This window comes from Lepidochelys kempii, chromosome 4 (assembly GCF_965140265.1).
Source record: "Lepidochelys kempii isolate rLepKem1 chromosome 4, rLepKem1.hap2, whole genome shotgun sequence".
NCBI classification, from domain to species: Eukaryota; Metazoa; Chordata; order Testudines; family Cheloniidae; genus Lepidochelys; species Lepidochelys kempii.
In genome coordinates, this window is record NC_133259.1 from 52,442,538 (window position 1) to 52,462,255 (window position 19,718).

The window sequence follows — 19,718 nt, forward strand, 5'->3', positions numbered from 1 at the left end:
CACAGTGATTCACCTCTCTGCTGGCTGCCCTCGGAAGCCGAAACGTAGTGCTGGGGAGGGTCACATGACCACTCTTTTGGCTTCCCTGTCAGAAAGTCATTTTTCTGTGGGGAAACAAAGAAATCTGCAGGGGGACATAAATTCTGCACATGCACAGTGGTACAGAATTCCCCCAGGAGTAAAAATTTACTCTAGTTCAAACCAGCAAGTGACCTATGCCCCACACTGTAGAGGAAGGTGAAAAAAACCCAAGTTCATATTGAACGTGAAAAACCTAGATGCAGACATAGAGGTATGATTTAAACTTTATTATTCTTCCAGGGAGTAACATCTCTCTCATTTTAAACAAAAAAATGTGCGCACACACACACACAGGGGTCAGAATCTCATCTTGGATTCTTCTCTCAATTGCATCTGTGCAAATCCATTGTAAGCATTAAGCACTATTCAGTGACATGACCACAGTGCAAGTAAATTATCATTCTCTGGGACAGCAAGACCCTCTGCATCCAAGAGGATTTTAAGTACAAGGGACTACAGACAGTGTTACTACCACCACCATATTTTCTTTACCAGTGAGTTCATGCTACTGAGGAAGTGTGGCTTTAAGCTGAAGCTTCAAGTTATAGCTGCGGTTCCACAGGAAAACATACCAGCAGAGCCTGAGTAGACGTAACTGAACTAGTTCAGCCACGAGGCCACACCCCCTGAGCAAGTCCTGCTCATTTTAATTTTGTTTACTCCAATGGCTTCCCCACAGCCTTCTCCTTTCCTGACCCCCATACCCTTTACTGTAGAGGGGAGATTAAAGCAGCTGTGCACCCTACCCTTTCATATACATTTTCTGCCTGAGGGGCCCTGGGTTAGGGTTTGCTGCCAGGAAAAAACAACAATACACCAAGAAATAGATCTGGCCCACTGGAACCAAAATTTTGCCCTTGTGCTTTAAAGGCAAGTTTTATATTAAAAAAAAAAGGGTTTATTATTGACGATCACATTGTGACTACCTCTTGAGATGGGGAACCTTATGCAGGAGCCAGACACGGTTGGATACCCCTGTCTCCTGAGCAGTATAACACCTCTTTCCACCAAGAAAGTGATAGGTATGTGACCAGCAGTGTATTAATGTTACTGTTTCAATGCTGTGTGTGTAGTTGACAATAGCATTTCTGTTTATTATGAATAATGCCTCTCCAGACTTCACCTTGAGAATCAACACTCCAACAGCAGCTGAGCATCTGCGCAAGGTAAGAAAACGGCCGAGATGAACCAAGGAAGATATGTTCTATGTGGTGCTGCAGCAGTCAGAGGTAGAAAACTCTGAACGCAAGAAGTGGAGGGAAAGAGAAAAGCAGGAAAGATAAGAGAAGGATTCTTACAACAGGGATGCCACAGAGAGGATGATTAAAGTTCTGAAGCTTCAAACCAACATGGTCCAGGACTCTCATGTATCAGGGGGTATCCGTATTAGTCTGTATCCACAAAAACAACCAGGAGTCCGGTGGCGCCTTAAAGACTAACAGATTTATTTCAGCATAAGTTTTCATGGGTAAAAACCCCACTTCTTCAGATGCTCCAGACTCTCGTAACACTCCAGACTGAGTAGATGCGTGCCCGCCCTCCTCTTCACAGCATTGTGAACTCTTTCCCATGCACTCGCCAAACTCCCCCTGTGCATTCCTTTCTGCCTTCTGGCACTTCACACTTTCCTCTACACTCCAATCCCGCAGACAGCTTTTCAAATGAAAGCAGGGCCTATACTCAGCTATGAAAAACAGCCCCTCATATCTTCCCCCCCACCAATAGTGTTGGTCTGTCTGTCTCTGTGTGGTGTTGTGGTTTATTTGTTAATAAAAGCAATCTTTTTTTAATTATAAGCACTCTATTTGTTTACATGCAAGGTCTGATGCCTCATGGCACCTGCAAATCAACAGGCACTGTAATTAGTGCCTTATATTGAATCCTAGGACTTAACAATCACAACTGCTTCCTAGCCTACCAAATGTAATTAACCATAGCAGTCCCAATCATAGCAACAAACATTACCGGTTTTCATCTTCGAAGTGTTGCCTCAAGGCATCCCTGATTCTTATTGTCCCAGGTTGCACCCCTCTAATAGCCCTGCTATCTGGCTGCTCAAAATCAGCAGTCAGGCATTATGCCTCAGCAGTCCACCCCTAAGTAAACCATTTGCCCTTCCCTTCACAAATATTATACAGCATACAACACGCGGCTATAACCATGGGTATATTTTCCTCATTCGGGTCAAATCTGCCATATAGGCACCCCCAGCACGCCTTTAATCGGCCAAACGCACATTCTGCACCTACTCAACATGTTGTTGAACCGCTCCTTACGGCTATCTAGGTTTCCTGTGTACGGCTTCATGAGCCATGGCATTAAGGAGTACACTGGGTCTCCCAGGATCACTCTGGGCATTTCGACTCCCCCTGTCGCAATCTTCTGGTCTGGAAAGAAAGTTCCTGCTTGCAGCTTTCTGTACAGGCCAGTGTTCCTAAAGATGTGTGTCTCATGCACTTTTTCAGGCCACCCCATGTAAATGTCAGTGAAATGCCCCCGTGATCCAAAAGCACCTGCAAAACCACAGAGAAGTACTCCTTCCGATTGATGTACTTGGTTGCAAGGTTGGATATTGGAATTGTCATAAATATAAAGGGAAGGGTAAACCCCTTTGAAATCCCTCCTGGCCAGGGGAAAGCTCCTCTCACCTGTAAAGGGTTAAGAAGCTAAAGGTAACCTCGCTGGCACCTGACCAAAATGACCAATGAGGAGACAAGATACTTTCAAAAGCTGGGAGGAGGGAGAGAAACAAAGGGTATGTGTGTCTGTCTGTAGTCTGTCTTTGTCGGGGATAGACCAGGAATGGAGTCTTAGAACATTTAGTAAGTAATCTAGCTAGGTATGTGTTAGATTATGATTTCTTTAAATGGCTGAGAAAAGAATTGTGCTGAATAGAATAACTATTTCTGTCTGTGTATCTTTTTTGTAACTTAAGGTTTTGCCTAGAGGGGTTCTCTATGTTTTTGAATCTAATTACCCTGTAAGATATCTACCATCCTGATTTTACAGGGGGGATTTCTTTATTTCTATTTACTTCTATTTTTATTAAAAGTCTTCTTGTAAGAAACTGAATGCTTTTTCCTTGTTCTCAGATCCAAGGGTTTGGGTCTGTGGTCACCTATGCAAATTGGTGAGGCTTTTTATCCAACATTTCCCAGGAAAGGGGGGGTGCAAGTGTTGGGAGGATTGTTCATTGTTCTGAAGATCCAAGGGTCTGGGTCTGTAGTCACCTAGGCAAATTGGTGAGGCTTTTTACCAAACCTTGTCCAGGAAGTGGGGTGCAAGGTTTTGAGAAGTATTTTGGGGGGAAGACACGTCCAAACAGCTCTTCCCCAGTAACCAGTATTATTTTGGTGGTGGTAGCGGCCAGTCCAAGGACAATGGGTGGAATATTTTGTACCTTGGGGAAGTTTTGACCTAAGCTGGTAAAGATAAGCTTAGGAGGTTTTTCATGCAGGTCCCCACATCTGTACCCTAGAGTTCAGAGTGGGGGAGGAACCTTGACAGGAATATATAAGAATTGGAATATGCATGCCATCTATTGCCCCTCCACAGTTTGGGAAACCCATTTCTGCAAAGCCATCCACAACATCATGCACGTTGCCAAGAGTCACAGTCTTTTCAGCAGGATATGATTAATGGCCTTGCACACTTGCATTAATGCAGACCCAACGGTCTACTTCCCCACTCCAAACTTGATTGTGACTGACGGGTACCAATCTGGAGTCATCAGTTTCCACACTGCAACTGTCACACACTTCTCCACCAAGAAAGTAGCTCTCATTCAGGTGTCCTGCACCGCAGGGCTGGGGCAAGCTCAGCACACAGTTCCAAGAAGGTGGCTTTCCGCATCTGAAAGTTCTGCAGCTACTGCTCAACATCTCAGACTTGCATAACAATGTGATCCCAAACTCTATGCTAGTTTCCCAAGCCCAAAAGTGACATTCCACTGTGTTCAGCTCCTCCATGAATGCCAAAAGCAATCTAATGTTACTGCTTTCCATGTCGGACACCACGTCAGGCAACTGTGACTGCCGTTGCCTTTGTAACTTCAAGAATAACTCCACTGCAACTCGCTATGTGCTACTGAGAGCAAGCAGAGCAGTGGAGAGCAGTGCAGGATCCATTCCTGCAGATAGATATGGCAGGGAAAGCAGAAAAGAAGGAAAGCTGAAAAATGCCGCAAACTGAAGACGGAAGCACATGGAATGCTGGGACCGAAAGCAGTGCATCACAGGGCATTGAGCCCAGACCCATGATGCGCCATGATCCCAGGCCCTTCCCACAAGACCTAGCGGCAGAAGGGTGAGAGCTGCACTGTGTGATAGGTACCCACAGTGTACTGCTCTCATTGGCAATGAGAGTGCCACAAGTGTGAACACACTATGCCGCCAATGAAAGATAATGTGAACACACAACAGCGGTTTTCTTTAAGCGCTTTTTTTTTTTATCAGCAACGAAGCTCTCGATGAAAAAACTCTGCTAGTGTAGACATACCCTTAAGTAAGCTTATTTATCCTGCCCTTCAATTGCTGGGGATAGAGTACATGCATCTCATCACAGGCAGAAAGAGGGCCAAGTAATTTTTGGACAGTATATATTGTATTTTTCTCTCTCTCCAAATAGAGTAATCAATCAAGAGAATATGGAATATTAGACATTTGCTGTAATGTCAAAATCACAGAAGTACAGACGTAGAGTGATGCTATTGTTACAAAATATTAAAATGGGTAGGAGAAAATAAAGACACTGCTTAGATACTTCAGATTATATTTATAAACTGCTGAAGGTGCTATTATTTGATTGCAATTATTTCAAAACACAAATTTTGTACTGCTTGGGAATCAAACAGGATTGAAATGAATAGGAAATCCATTAACTAAATTGTAGATGATAATCCATTGAATGACATGAACACATTTAATGGACAGAAGGCACAAATTAGTATGATAATTATACAATTATTCAAACTTGGAAATCAGAAGAAATCCTAACCTTTCTCAAACCTTTAATATGTTAAATTATTAGATCTTCATTTTTGAAATACCAGATGAAATGGGCCATATGACATATGCAATATTTTATCTATCTGCAGAATCTGGGTCGCAGTGATATGTGAAAAATACAGATTATGCTCTATTGTATATTTGAGGCATTTGCTTTGGCTAATGTATCAGAGGATGCCTAAACTTCATACAAAAAAGAGAAGAAATTAGCTACTGAATGTGCTGATTTAAAAAAAAGAAATCACTTAAGTCATGTTACAAAAATTACACACTTTATCTGGGTGAATTCCAGATGGGGGTTGGGGGAACCCACAGTGTTCTTTAATTTATTTCAATTTGACCTAACATAACTATCTGTCTAGAGGTAAAAGGTAACTCAGTTTACTATTTGCTCAATCCTAGCCCTTTAAAGAAAAAACAAACAGTCTTCCAATTTAATCACAGGTTTCAGAGTAGCAGCCGTGTTAGTCTGTATTCGCAAAAAGAAAAGGCGTACTTGTGGCACCTTAGAGACTAACAAATTTAATCACAGTATCATTTAATATTTATTTCTGTGTCTGCAGATCTGTTTTTTCCAGTGAAATCATAATTGGAAAAATACAGACCATTAAGATGAAAGCTTTTTTTTCCTATACTGCAAACTATCAGACATTCAGATTTACCACTTAGCATTTATAATCAAATACAGAATAAAATATTTGTTCTGAAGCATTCATGACACACAACACATAGACACAGAAGAAAAAGACAGACAGAAGCACCCAGACACTACGAGGAACTAATAACTGGAAAATAAAAAGATAAAAGATTCAAGATCTGGATTATTATCTCTTGTTGCAGAGAATTTATGCAAGAATATTACCATTAGTACTACTAGAAATAGAGGATTATTCCAGTCAGTATGTCTTTATTATTATTTGTATATCCAATCTTAGAATTTCTGACATCTCAGCACCCCTTCCACATATTAGCACTTCCGCAGAGCCAGCATTATACTAACTGTACATTTTAAAAAGTCACTTATAAGAGCAGAAAACTATAAATACATACAGTGTATACATAGATTGCTGCCACCAACTAGGGCCCTTCCACATTTTTCTTAAAATTAAGAACTTTTTCCTAGATTCAAACAACTCGGTTAAGTATTTAAAAGCTGATAGAGAGAAACAAGCCTAAAATGCGTGAGTCCAAAATGGCTGCCTTGAGTACTCCCAGACACTCAAGAAACTTTCAAAGCTTTGGGCCTGATTCTCCATTCCATGAGTTGGACTATAGCATGACTCCACTGAGCTGAACAGAATAGATAATCTGCCCCTTTGTTTGTTTCAAAAAGTGTCTGAACTCAAACAGGCACTCAAGGAACAAAGCTTTGAACGTTTCCAAAGCTGCTGCAAGGATTTACTCTAAATCCTCAGTTTAGACTAATTCCTCTTGAGAATGGAATACACATCTTATTTGAGGCTTTATATTTTATGCCTATGGAAATACTGGCAATAGACATTGCCTATTGGATCTATTTTTCAAATAAAATAAATCTTTTAGAGCTTAAAAAAAGTTACCATGTGGATTTATGCTTCAGAAAGGGGAATATAAAATCAATGCCTGCAATAAAGTGGTCCTTGTAAAATCCTGCAAAATACTACAGCATGTTCCAGAAGTCTACCACACTTTCTAAGTGATGGACTGGACCCACCAACACAGACTATTAGCCCCTAAATATATATTTATAGAACAGAATTATGGACCAAATTCATCTCTTGTGTAACTCCACTGAAACTATGCCAAGAATGAATTTGACACAATAGACTAAATTCTGCAATAACTTAAACTCTTTGAAGTCTTATCAGACTGATGGTACTGCATGGGGAGCCAGTCAGCACCTACTTGAACCATGTATTAGAGGGACAAGGAAAGAAAGAAAATTACAAAGCTGTTAGGGTCTTCTAGACTTGTGGATGTTAAAAAGATTATTTTAAAATTACCCATTCCTTATAAACTGCCCCACTCTACATAATGGCTACTTTGCACCTAGGATAAATTAGAAAAACCTGCTGGAATAAGCTACTCTAAGCCTCTAAATAGGACTTAAGTGGTACATAGGCCTAGAGTTGGACTCCACAGGGTGAACTTCACTCAAGCAAGAGATAAGAGAAGCATTGTGGGGGAAAAACAAACAAACAAAACTCTGAGGAAGACACTATAGCCCGCAGGAGGAATTAAATGGAATCTATGCGGTAGCTTTACATTTCCCCACACACAATCTGGTTTCTCTCTGACCACAATGACGACCAGACCTTGCAAAATATGCATAAATACTATCTGATAGAGCCTTCCTTTCCTTCTCATAAGTCACCCTAATGTCTAATTTTACCCACTTGGAAATAATGAACATCAATGCCTAATTATGCCGGTTCACCTGAGCTGCTGAAATCTAACTCTGTTCTAACACCAAAATAAAACATTAATTTCCTTCAGGTGTCATAGATTGAGGCAAAAAGAGGGAATTACAATAAAGTGGTGCCAATGAAAAATCAAATTAATCTTTTCCGTAATATCTTTGCCTGTAGCCTGTATATATGATCAGATTGTCAGGGGAAAACTACAATATCAGTTCTTAAGCTAACAGACCTCTTGATTCTTCATGTCAATGCTGCTGCATTTTAAATACTACTTTAATGGATGAGAACTAAGTGATACCTCCTCCAGAAGTTCAAAGAGCGGTTCTGATAAGACTTACATAATTCAGATTCCCTTTGGCTACTTGCTTCAGTTTTAAGTAGAAAACTTCATTAAGAAATCTGGCAATACCTTTCCAACCAATGTAAATTATCTAATGCAGCCATCAAACTCAAAATTTTTGCAATAAAGTTTTAAGAATATTGAAACCAATCACTGTCTTAAGGTTCTAAGGGCTGATTTGCCTGTGCTTTGCCAGTGTAAATGGGCCTTAAGTGGGAATAATTTAATGTACAGGGCCTTAGTGTAAATGAAAATCATGCCCTATGTGTATAGCCAAAATAAAAAAGGCTGCCTGAATTGATATGCTTTAGAAATAGATTATTTTCAATTTAAGCTGAGCATCAATACAAAATTCTGAGCAGCCATAAATTAGCCTCCAGCTTTCCATCTCCAAGGTTAGTATGACCACTTGCATAAGGTGGTCTACTGCAAGAGGTTTTTCTTAAAAATTAACAAAGAACTGGCTGATATTTCCAACAGATAAGATAGTTCTGGCCAACAAGCTCGCACTAGTTCTAAAATCACCAGGGCGTATATCCTTGTGAATTTTTTTGTGCCACTCAGGCAAATAGCAGTAATGAAAGGAAGGCATATACTTCTAGGCCTAGATGAGTGAAAACATCTCTTATCAGGGAATATAGTTGCCAAAGTCTGAAGAAAAATGTTAGGACCTTTTGACCTTGGTTGTGCTGCAGACAAAAAAATATCCAGTCCTGATACATTCAATTTCAGAATTAAAAGGTCAGGATGCTCCAATGTTAGCTCCCACTCTCTCAATGCCAACTGCTGCCTACTGAGACAATGAAATCTGAGGTTCGGTTTCCATTGATATAAGTGCCAGGGCCAGATTTAGGGGCAGGCGACCCAGGTGACCGCCTGAGGGGATGGGCTTGGGATGGGCGCTGGGCTTGGGGTGCTGTTTTTGTTGTTAGCAACAAAAGGGAAAATAGAATGTTTGAAGTATTCTATATGTGGATTCATTTTTCACTAACCTCCTAGAATGTTCTGCTTCTTTTTTAGAATCTCATGGACTTTGAGAACTACATTTTTCTTGAACCTCCTAGAATGTTGTCAGCCATGCCCTCATGGGTATATAATGGGAGGGCATCACTAGCGAGTCAGTGAGATATAAGTATGAAATGAAGTGGGAGCCCATCTTCAATATTGTGAAGAACCTTGTTTTATTGTGCAATTGTGAAAATGTACTTGTGTTTTAAGACTTGAAGAGTGTAAGCAGTGACTACTAAAGGACATATTTAATGAGATACCAGAGATATCTATTGAATCCCATCTATGCAACAATATAAAAGAAATACTTTTACTACTTTTGCAATGCTTAACTCGTAATGTTCGATTACTTTCTAAGACTGCTGAACATAGACTTTTGCTCTCACTAATACTGGCCAGTCTTTGGATCTACCTAACACCGTGCATGAGGGCAAAGGCGAGAAAAGTGATCTTTTGAACTAAGGACTGGGGTTAACATTCTAAGGCTGTCACCTACTGTAACACTATTTAATACTGGTCCATCCAATGCTGGTGCACAGTTGAATTTCTTAATGTTAGTCCATTTGAGTTATTCTCAAAATTAAAAAGTTATTGTAAGTTTTGAGGAAAATTTTTTTTTATGTATGGCATGAATAAATAAAGATTTACAGATGCTAGTGTGCAAATTGTATCTTCTTATATGACAGGGATAAATCATGCATGCAAATCATGCATCAAAGTCATGAAATGGGCTACAAATGCAATAAAAAATCAGGTCTGAGAGAAACCAGATTGTGTGTGGGGAAAAATTTAACAAATGGACGGTGGGGAGCACCAAAGACGCTCCTCGCCTGTGGTGCCATTTGGTCTAGAGCCGGCCCTGTAAGTTGCCTACACCATAATTACCATCTGTGCTGTCCAAAATCTGTCAACAAATTTCTCTTTGGGCTGCACCATTTCCATAATCAATTAGGAATGCTATGACCTGATTCATTGGTACAAATTGTTATAGTTTTGTATATCAGCTAGAGTTTTAAGAAAGAACAGTAATTTACCAGTAATTGTGATTCTTTTATCAGTTCAGCTCTGGGATGTATCTGCCTGCAGAGTAGCTTGGTTTGAACCTTCCAGAAAGCCTTATGAATAGTGCGACTTCGTGCACCCCCATATTTCCACTCAAGCAATACAGCACAAGTCAGCAGTATGTGCAAAGGTTAAACATCATCAGCACAAAATATCCTGTTTTGGCATATAAAGGATTAAGACAATTTAAAGAATAGAGACAATATCTTATACTGTAACTTTGGACATATTCACCTACCATCTCTTAGTTCGCAAGTTAAAATGCAGAGATAGCAAGAGCTGAACCAGAATCAGGTTTACCCAGGCTGCTGGGTGGGCTAGTGTGTGCCAGCAGGAGTTGCATTCCTGTCCCTACAGGGGATGGAGCACAGATCCCCTCTTCATCTCTCCATTCCCCCCTGCCCCAACATTCTCTAATGTGCTGTGTTTTGTCCACAAACCTTGTACATACTTTTTAGCACTGGTGACAAATAGAACACATCTTTCTGAAAGTGACCTGCCGGATGATTTTCAAGGATTGGTGAACAGTAAATTATACATTGGTATCAAAATGTTTATACTCTCATTGACTATGTGGTCACTTAAAGACATGGACACTTCAGATATACATAATTGTACCACAGCCTCACCACTTATGATGCTCAATGCCAATCCAAGCCTATCTTATGGATTGCAAATCCCACTAAACCATATGGTTTCAATCTGTTCCAAAAGACTCAATTATAAAAAGGTATTTTTAAGAGTACTGGTTGCATTGAGTGTGAGCTTTCCATTTCATCAACGGACCACAAGACAAGCAGTTAATCAGTGGTGCTTCATCAGGGCTGTATGCACATTGGACTTTGACAAATTTGCCATCATAACACAGTAGGGAAGAATCTGGGCAATCAATCCAAGTTATAACCATTTTGATATATATAAAATTGTGAGATCATACAATACCTTTTCCACACGAGTGAACTCCTTCACAGCATCAATCCTCCTGTCTTTTAAAACAGTGCACCAAAGCATTAATTTTTAATATGTTCTATTTTTATTTTGAAGCCATTAAGGATCCATCCCCGATGTATTTGTATAAGAATATGCCATGCAGCCCATTATAAAAAAAACAAACAAACAAACAATTGAACCAATACACTTACTATAGTTCCCCTTCATAATTTGCTTTTCGAGAAAAATTACCTTTTATTCCAGAGGAACACTTCCATGCATACATGAAAAAATTATATAATTATGTCTGGCAAGTAAACACAATATAATATGTTTAGGACCTTTCATTAATGATGGTTTAAATTAGCTACCAACCAGCTGGCCTATCCCATCACATTTAACCAACAAATAATTAAATTACCTCATTATAGAAATGCTTAATTCACATAACTCATTCCCTGGTCATTTGATTTTAATCATCCATGTAATGGTCAAGAGTATCCAACATAAAGCCTCAATAAATGGCTGTAAGAAATATTGAAAAATTTGCAGTGTCACAAGCATTTCAATTTTAAAACCTAAATAAACATAATTGAAACAATACTGACTTTTTCTTCATTTAAAGATTAAAATGGTACAGTTAAAGGGAATAAAATATATTTTTGAATATCTGTGGATAGTATATTACATGCTGAAAAAGAATTTGAAATACAACAGGAATATTTTAAAAAAGTTTCAGAAATACTTATCACTACAGTATATATTGTTTTTCAAAGGGCATTCAGGTATTCATTCATACTCAACAATAGCACTTAAGTCTACATCGGATGCATGCATCCGATGAAGTGAGCTGTAGCCCACGAAAGCTTATGCTCAAATAAATTTGTTAGTCTCTAAGGTGCCGCAAGTACTCCTTTTCTTTTTGCGGATACAGTCTAACACGGCTGCTACTCTGAAACTTAAGTCTTATTTCTCTTTAGGCCTGATGGAAATTGGGGACAGGCAAGCAGACTTCCAGAGTTACTGTCAAATTAATAGGTTATTGACTGATGGTGTTTTTTGAATCAACAAGGTTGCCATATAACATTTCACTGTGAACTAGAGGTTACAGAGAAATAGGAGAGAGAGTAATCCCTTTTGTAACTCTTCCATTGTTTCTAATGATTTAATCTTGTACTTAATTACCTGATGAGAAATCCGACCCTAACAGCTGTCTTAGAACAGAAAATCGTGAAAACAGGTACAATTTGAGACAATTGTCCTGGAATTTTCCAACACCCCTGTTGGTTATTACAAGTGGAATCCAATCACACCACTCAATCACATGCTTCAGGTAATCATGAATTCTGATAGAGCTGGCTGTGTGCAGCACATGCTTCTTTAGAGATCGAAACAACAGTTAGCATTTAACATGGGAAAAAGTCATTGTTTTACAATTGTGCATAATTTAGAAATTGTAAAATCCTTTACAAATGAAGTCATGTTTATTTAAAACCTGCAGTTTCACAGTTGCTTTTAGAACTTTTCCCCTCATTCGAATTGTTTTTATTCGTATAGGAGATACCAAAAAAATAAAGCAAATCACGATTTTTTGGATAAATCACTTGCATAGTGAGGCCAAGTGGCCTCCCTCCAACTGGGAGAGCGAGGGACCATTACACTCCTCTTGGAGGGCGGAGCCTAGATCGCTCCACCTCCCTCACTGGAAGTACCGAGGCATGGCCAGAAGTATAAAAGGCAGTCCCTGCAGCAGAGCCAGGAGAGAGCCTGAGGAGAAGAAGGACGCTCTGCTGGTTCTGCCACATCCCAGAGGGGAACCTACGCCTGGCTGTTCCCGATCCCCAGACGCCAACAAGGACTGGCCCAGAGTGCCTGCCACCATGTACCCCAAGGAACCGGAAGAGGCCTGGAGGCCACAGGTACCGAACCCCGGAGAGGCAGGAAGTGACCCGGGGCAGCCAGCTGCAGAGCCAGGTGTGGCTCAGTCGGCGTGTTGCAGCTGGATCCCCACTAACGCAGGAGCAGCCAATCCTGCCCCTGCCAGGGCCCTGGGCTGGGACACAGTGGAGTAGGGTTGATCCGCATCCCCCTGCCACCCCACCCCGGGGTGGCTGACTCCCAATCCTGCACAGGGAAGCTCTAGTCCTGAAGGAGCCGCCTCCCTTACCAGTTCCCTTATAGACTGTGTGTTTGCTGGCTGCCTGAGCCTCCTCAAGCCCAGGCCCCCAACTCCGTTATAGACTCTGTTTAAGGGTTGGCAGCTTGAGCCACCCAAACCCAGGCTAAAGCCCGATGGTGACTATTGGTCATCCAGCCCTATTATGGGTTCCTGAGGGTCCTGCATACTCTGGTCCCAGCCAGACAGGACCGGACTGAGCGGCCTCCCTCCCCACAGGAGAGCGAGGGACCATTACTACTTGTTATATGAAAACTAAACTGGTACTCACTTTCCCCATCATTTATCACAGACAGGATTACAGTGAAATGTTTTATTCTAATAAATTTAAAGATTAATAAAAATTATAACTTAATAAGTAAATGTAATGGAACTAGATCATTAGAACAACAGAATGAAGCACAGGGTGCCCACCTACATATAAACCACACACTCACTCTATTTTCAGTGTGTGTTGTCTTGGTTAGTCCTGACTCTCTCTCACTACATCATTTCGTTTTAATTTCCCGTTACAGTAAATGTCCCAACAACCATAAATACTTCCACTAATCTAGGACTATGCTGGGCCGTCATCGGCCCAATGAAATAGGCAGTGCATTGTTGTGCTGCCTATGAAGCACCTTGGGATGAGAAATTGTGAGTGAACGAGTCAGTCTCCCTCATGGTTTCCTCCCTTCTTTGAGGGGGCATAAACTGCACCAATTATAATGCAGTGCAGCGTATGTTCCCTGAAAAAGGAAATGCGGCTCTGCTTCTGGGCACATTGAGGGGCTGAGCTATGGCTATCTATATTCCATATCCCCTCCCAGCCACCTGTTAGGTGGCAGTTCTATGAAGCCTGCTTCTCTTTCTGCACTGCTACCCAGGAGGAGCCACCATGGCAGCTGGGCCACAATCTACTCCCTATTGAACATACTGTTACACGGCAAATTCTAAAACATGGATTTCTAGAAAATAACTGTCCCAAATATACACTTATACTTCAGGTACATGGAGTCTAAACAGTGTGCTAGATTTAAAAAACCAACACTTTCTCGCTGGTTACAGAAGTAAGACATTAATAATATGAGCTACAGCAGCAAGATAGCACTATCAGCAAAATGTCCCATACATAAGAAGCCCATGCTCAGGGATTCAAACTAGTTTTGTAGCTCTCCCAAAATGGAACAGGAAATGTATTTAACCAAGGTTGTCCTAACAACCATCCTACATACAACAAACCCTGTCATCAAGTTGGTATTATCCCATGGTTATCTAGGGTAAATCTGGTATCTTGTTTAGAACAGTCTAAACTTGGGTTTGGATGGTGTTTAATGATTGAAAGGTCTCCAAACCAATGACTAGCTATCAGTCTGTATTTGAGATCTCTTGTATAGCAAATGAAATGGTTTACCAAACTGCAATTCTCTGCTTTAGATGTTGGGAGTAATATGTTGCACCCTGTAATATACAGATTATTATGAAGTGCTGTGGTTAACTTTTTGGCTCAAGTTTTTGAAGAAAGATTCTTTGTAAAAAAAAAATTAAGTGTCTTGCTATTCCATTTATTTTGATTTATAGCATTCATCACAATTTTATGTGTTGCAGAAAACCACATTATAAAATACAGACAATTTCAAAGGAGGGTGCCTACAGTTCAGTGCCTAAATCTGAGTTTAGGACCTTAGGAGCTGATTTAGCCACAAGCAGGCCTAATTCAGCACTTGTGTACCTATCATCAGGCAGCTGAATATGTATTTAGTCACCTAAGTTTGAAAATTGAGACCACAATTATCAATAAAAACCTAACACAAAAAAATTAAGCATTAAGGAAACTCTCCTCCCAAGTAACATCATATTTAGGCTACACTGACCTCTCATTACTGCTTCAGAAGAACAAGCACTATGTCGGGGGGGGGGGGGGCAGTCTACATCTAGCTCTCACAAATCTGTAAAAACCTGACTATGTTTACCTGGACACAGCCCATCCTAATAGCAGATATGGATCCTGATGGAAAAGAATTAAGTAAGACTACCAACTCTCAAAGGCAAGTAACTTGTTATTCCACACAACTAGGGAAGGAAATAGAGTGGAGGCTGAGTAATCCTGAGGTATGAACCATAGGAGAAGCCAAGACTCGGGAGAAGATTTGAGAGGAACTTTATCATCTTATTATTTCCTTGCTAATAAAGCCAAACACCAGGAAGGAGTAACTTTGGATTCTCTACAGTGTGTAGATTTTCTTTTAGAAAGGCATCTCCACATGCTACTTTGTAATTTTAAAGCTGTTGTATGTTATGAGAGGCTTGAAAAATTTAATCCTAAACTCAAGGCCCAGTAGACAGGATTCAGAACAAGTATTAAAACCCCATTTAGGTATAGTTATTTAATTCCCCTAAACTCCTATATCAAACTGCCCCACCACCATTTCTTGGGATGCCACCAGAGACTGGTTTAAAAACCCTTTTGGCCTGATCCTGGAGCTTTGCCAATTACCTCAACAAGAGCAGGACTGGATCCCTTCTCACCTCAAGGCCATCAGATATTTAGGGAAATGATACAACCTATGACCAAAAGACAAGGATACGTTACCAGTCAGAATAGTTTCACCACTTACAGCTACAATAAATACAGCAAAATCTCAAAGGCAAAAAACAGAGTGATCAAAACTCCTTTTTTTCTGGGCTTGTTCTTTTAAACCTCCAGATAAAAGGGAGAGGGAAAAACAAAGCATTGTGTACAAAAGGGTACTTTTCTTTCAAATTGAAATATCCATGCAGACTCTCTGCAAGGAATTGATTACTTCTGGAACAAAACCTGTGCAATTCACAATTCTCTATTGTAATAAAGCAGTCTAGAGGAAAAACAGCTCTTTTTCCCAGGTTGGGAACAATTACTTGGAACAAGGATTGTTGTGATTTTCCCCATCCAGGAACCCTCCTCCCCCCGTTTTTTGCTGATTAAAAAACAGTGACAAAACGTGAACACACAGACACAAAAGTTATATTAAATGAACCACAAACATTTATTTGGCCCAGAATCTCAGCCATGCTTGGCTCTGCAGGGCACGAGGGTACTGCTTGCCAGTTCTAAATCGCCCCCTGCCCCTTCACAGATCAGCTATTTCTCCATCTAGTGGATGGACTCTTCTCTAAAGCATAGCATGGACTCTTTAAAGTTCTAGCCATGCTCCCTCTCCATTCTTAATACACTGTCTATTCTAGGAAGAAGCAGGGCAGGGAATTCACTGAGGACCCTCCTTTTCAAATATATGTTCTGTTCATGCAAATACTTGAGTGATAATTTCAGAGAATGAAGAAAAAAAATCCACGAACAAAAAACGCACAACCACAAAATAAAATAATGGACTGAACTCAATTGGGTTGAGTGTCTCTCCACACTCCCCAGGGGAAAAAAATCCAAGTTTTTCACAAACTTGCTTGAGACATCCCCAAATCGTTTTCATGAACGCTGACACAGGTATTGTGTGCTGTAAACTCTCTTAGAATTCAAAGATCTATCAGGATACTTCTGATGTATTTACCTCTACCTATCCAAGTTACTTATATGGCCCCATCACTGTAGAATCTGAGTGCCTCACAATCTTCAATGTAAAAAGAACAGGAGTACTTGTGGCACCTTAGGGACTAACAAATTTATTAGAGCATAAGCTTTCGTGGGCTACAGCCCACTTCATCGGATGCATAGAATGGAACATATGAAGTGGGCTGCTATTCACAATTCTCTATTGTAATAAAGCAGTCTAGAGGAAAAACAGCTCTTTTCCCCAGGTCGGGAACAATTATTTGGAACAAGGATTGTTGTGATTTTCCCAGACTAACACGACTGCTACTCTGAAATCTTCAATGTAGTTATCCTCACAACACCGCTGACTGGTAGGGTGTGCTATTATCCGCAGATTACAGATGGGAACTGAAGCACAGAAATGTCAAGTGACTTGCTAAAGATCACACAAGTCTGTGGCAAAGCAAGGAATTGAATCAACATCTTTCAAGGCATAGGCTAGTGCCCCAACCAACTGAACCATCCTTCCTGGCTTCTTACCAGGTCAGCATAAATTTAACTCATCCAGATCAAGGTGCTTAAGATTATGATACTTGTATTTAATAGTCTTGTATGCAAATCTGACCAGCTGTCTTACCTCAAGGTGAAAATGGAAAGAAGACTGCCTTCCAGACTCAGCTTCCTTATCACTATTCCTGAAAGTCAGGAAAAAATAAGTGATCTTCACACTGGTTTGGCATGAGGTTGAATTCCAGCTCTGGATCTGCTCAGCCAGTTGCACTTAAGTTGCAAAAAATGCACGGGAGTAAATTTGTAAGTGTCCTCTCCGAAGCCTTTACTGGGAAATATGCTGTTTGGAAATGTTTATCAGCAAACTGAGGCAGAAGGCCATTTTTCATTTACAGCCTCTGGTCTGATGCAATGGTCAATCAGTGCACCTTAGATTGTTTAGTGCAAGTCAGATCAGGTCAACAGTTTGTCCTTGAAAGTAAGATATACAACACAAATTAAAACAATAACTCACTTTGTCTCAAAAAAATCAGGATAACTATATATTCTAATCAGATAACCAAATATGAGATCCAGGTTATTCTTGAAAGTTGTTCATTCAAGTAGTGCACTCTAGTTAATTTATTTTTTCTTTCATACCTTGAGAATAGGAAAAACATATATAATACATATACAAAGTAGAAAATATTAATAGATTACTGCATATATCAGTCACTTCGCTGGAGCTTATCACAGAATGTAAGGCTACTGTGTGATTTGATTACATATGGAATTATTAATCATACACATCCACAAAATGAACATAATGGTCAGAGATGAGCCTTGTTGTACAATTCAACTGTCTTCAGAGGTGGGAGATGGGGAAAGGAATATTAACATAACCAAGGGCTTAGCTCACTGTAGAAGTTCTTCCATTGTACCAAATTCTAGCTTATTAAATAGAAAGGAACCGACCCTGGGATAACCAATTCATTCATTGGTAGTACAATCTATTATTTGATTACTATAAAGACATTTTCAGTTTTTTGGGATTTGACAGTGGTTCCCTAGCTACCAGGAAAGCCATCAGAAGCTGTCTAAATTTCTTCACTATAGCCCAGGTCCTTTATAGCATGGAAATGCTCCTGAATGAATGAATGCTCATGAATGAAGAGAGCCAAATCATGTGGAAAGTTAATTCCTAGTACTGGATGTATTGCTTAAAACATTTTTTCTTTAAGAAGCAATAATATTTTATTGCATCCCCAGTTAATCTGTAATTGCAAGTGCTGGCTTCTTTTTATGGATACATTCATTTTGTACTTGAAAACCCCACATCTGCACACATAATTATCCAACATGTTCAGAAGCATATAAGGAGCCCTGCTGAAAATTTGACCCATGGTGGGTTAAGGTTGACATAGGTTAATTTCAGCCTCCTGTTGGATATTTTGGAGGATGCTGATATTTTGAAGGTTGGAGAAAAACCATCGGAGAGAGGATAATGAAACACCTGATGACTGTTTTGGCAATTTTTCCTTTCTAGCACCACCTGGTAGCTCTTAGAACTTCCCTTTATCCTAAAACAGACAATCCCCTGTGACATCAGATAAATCTTGGAAGGTGAAATTTAGCAGGTTTCAAAACAATATAGTTGTAAGTCCTTTTAGCTGTGGCATTTTTCCATTTTAACAGCCCGCTGAATGTTATGGAAAGTGTCTCTATACACAGTAATTTCAGAATCCTTAAAAAAAATAAACTGATGAAAGCATATATATGATTTACCCTGTAAGCTTCTCTGCATTCTCCTGATAAACCATAGAAGACATTAGACATCAACTGCAATGCATCTGAAGCTGGTAACTATTATGATTTCCACAGGACAGTCCTATTCTGGAAAATAAACAGCCATATTCTATTCCACCCAGTGTAATTCCAAAGTAAAAATCCAATAGCTTCAAAAGAAGTTACAGGAGTTATTCTGGATTCACACCAGTAAGATAGCTGAATTTGACATAAAGGCACCAATTGGTGGGGGGGTGCAACCTCACTTTCAGGGCTCAGTTCTTCACCGCAGCTGAGGGGTCACTGCAGGGAGATGGTAGTGACCCCCTGATCCTGTGCTGCCCAGCTCCGGAGGAAGTTAGAGGAGCTTAGTCCCTAAGGGACCTTATGCCAATGGCAGATAGAGCAGAGCTCTGCTATGCCTGTCTCATTTTCTTCCCTTTTCCCCTCCCAGAACATTACCTCCCTTGCCCTATGCTGGAAGTATGGGAAAAGGTGGGGGGCAGGCTGGTGCAGGAACAAGCTCTATACACCAGAAGAGAGTTAGTCTTTGCAAGGCACATTCTCTGCTGTACACACAACCAGCATCTGTCCACTTTTGTCCCAAATAGATGGAGCAGACCAAAGAATCTGTCACAGTACTCCAATAAGTGATTTAAAATTGGACCAAATTCTGCGCTAATTTACAACTGTATTATCCAAACTGTCCCAAAAGCTTTAAATAATTTGTAAATTATTTATCTAAACTAGATGTTCAAAAGATCCACTTGAAGAATTCCTATTAAAACGCACACACCCAATATTCTGAAGCACAAAGTAGTTAGCCTTGGAGGCTTCAACTTTCAATTGACCACATTATTTTGGAGTTTCAGACGGTTTGAAGTACCGAGAAGAAGAAACAGGCACGATGAGTGCCAGGGCTAAAGCAATTAATTTT

At 40.2% G+C, this 19,718-nt stretch overlaps 1 protein-coding gene across 2 annotated transcripts in view; it reads right to left on the bottom strand.

The window, feature by feature from the left end:
* INPP4B (inositol polyphosphate-4-phosphatase type II B) overlaps positions 1–19,718 on the bottom strand; it is a 486,205-nt gene that overhangs the window by 352,204 nt on the left and 114,283 nt on the right. For both annotated transcript variants that reach the window (XM_073341213.1, XM_073341212.1), the window contains exons 4-5: positions 17,145–17,488; positions 15,479–15,546 (exon numbers count right to left, since the gene is read on the bottom strand). The gene's annotated coding sequence lies outside the window, so the exon portion shown is untranslated. The remainder of the gene's footprint in view (positions 1–15,478; positions 15,547–17,144; positions 17,489–19,718) is intronic.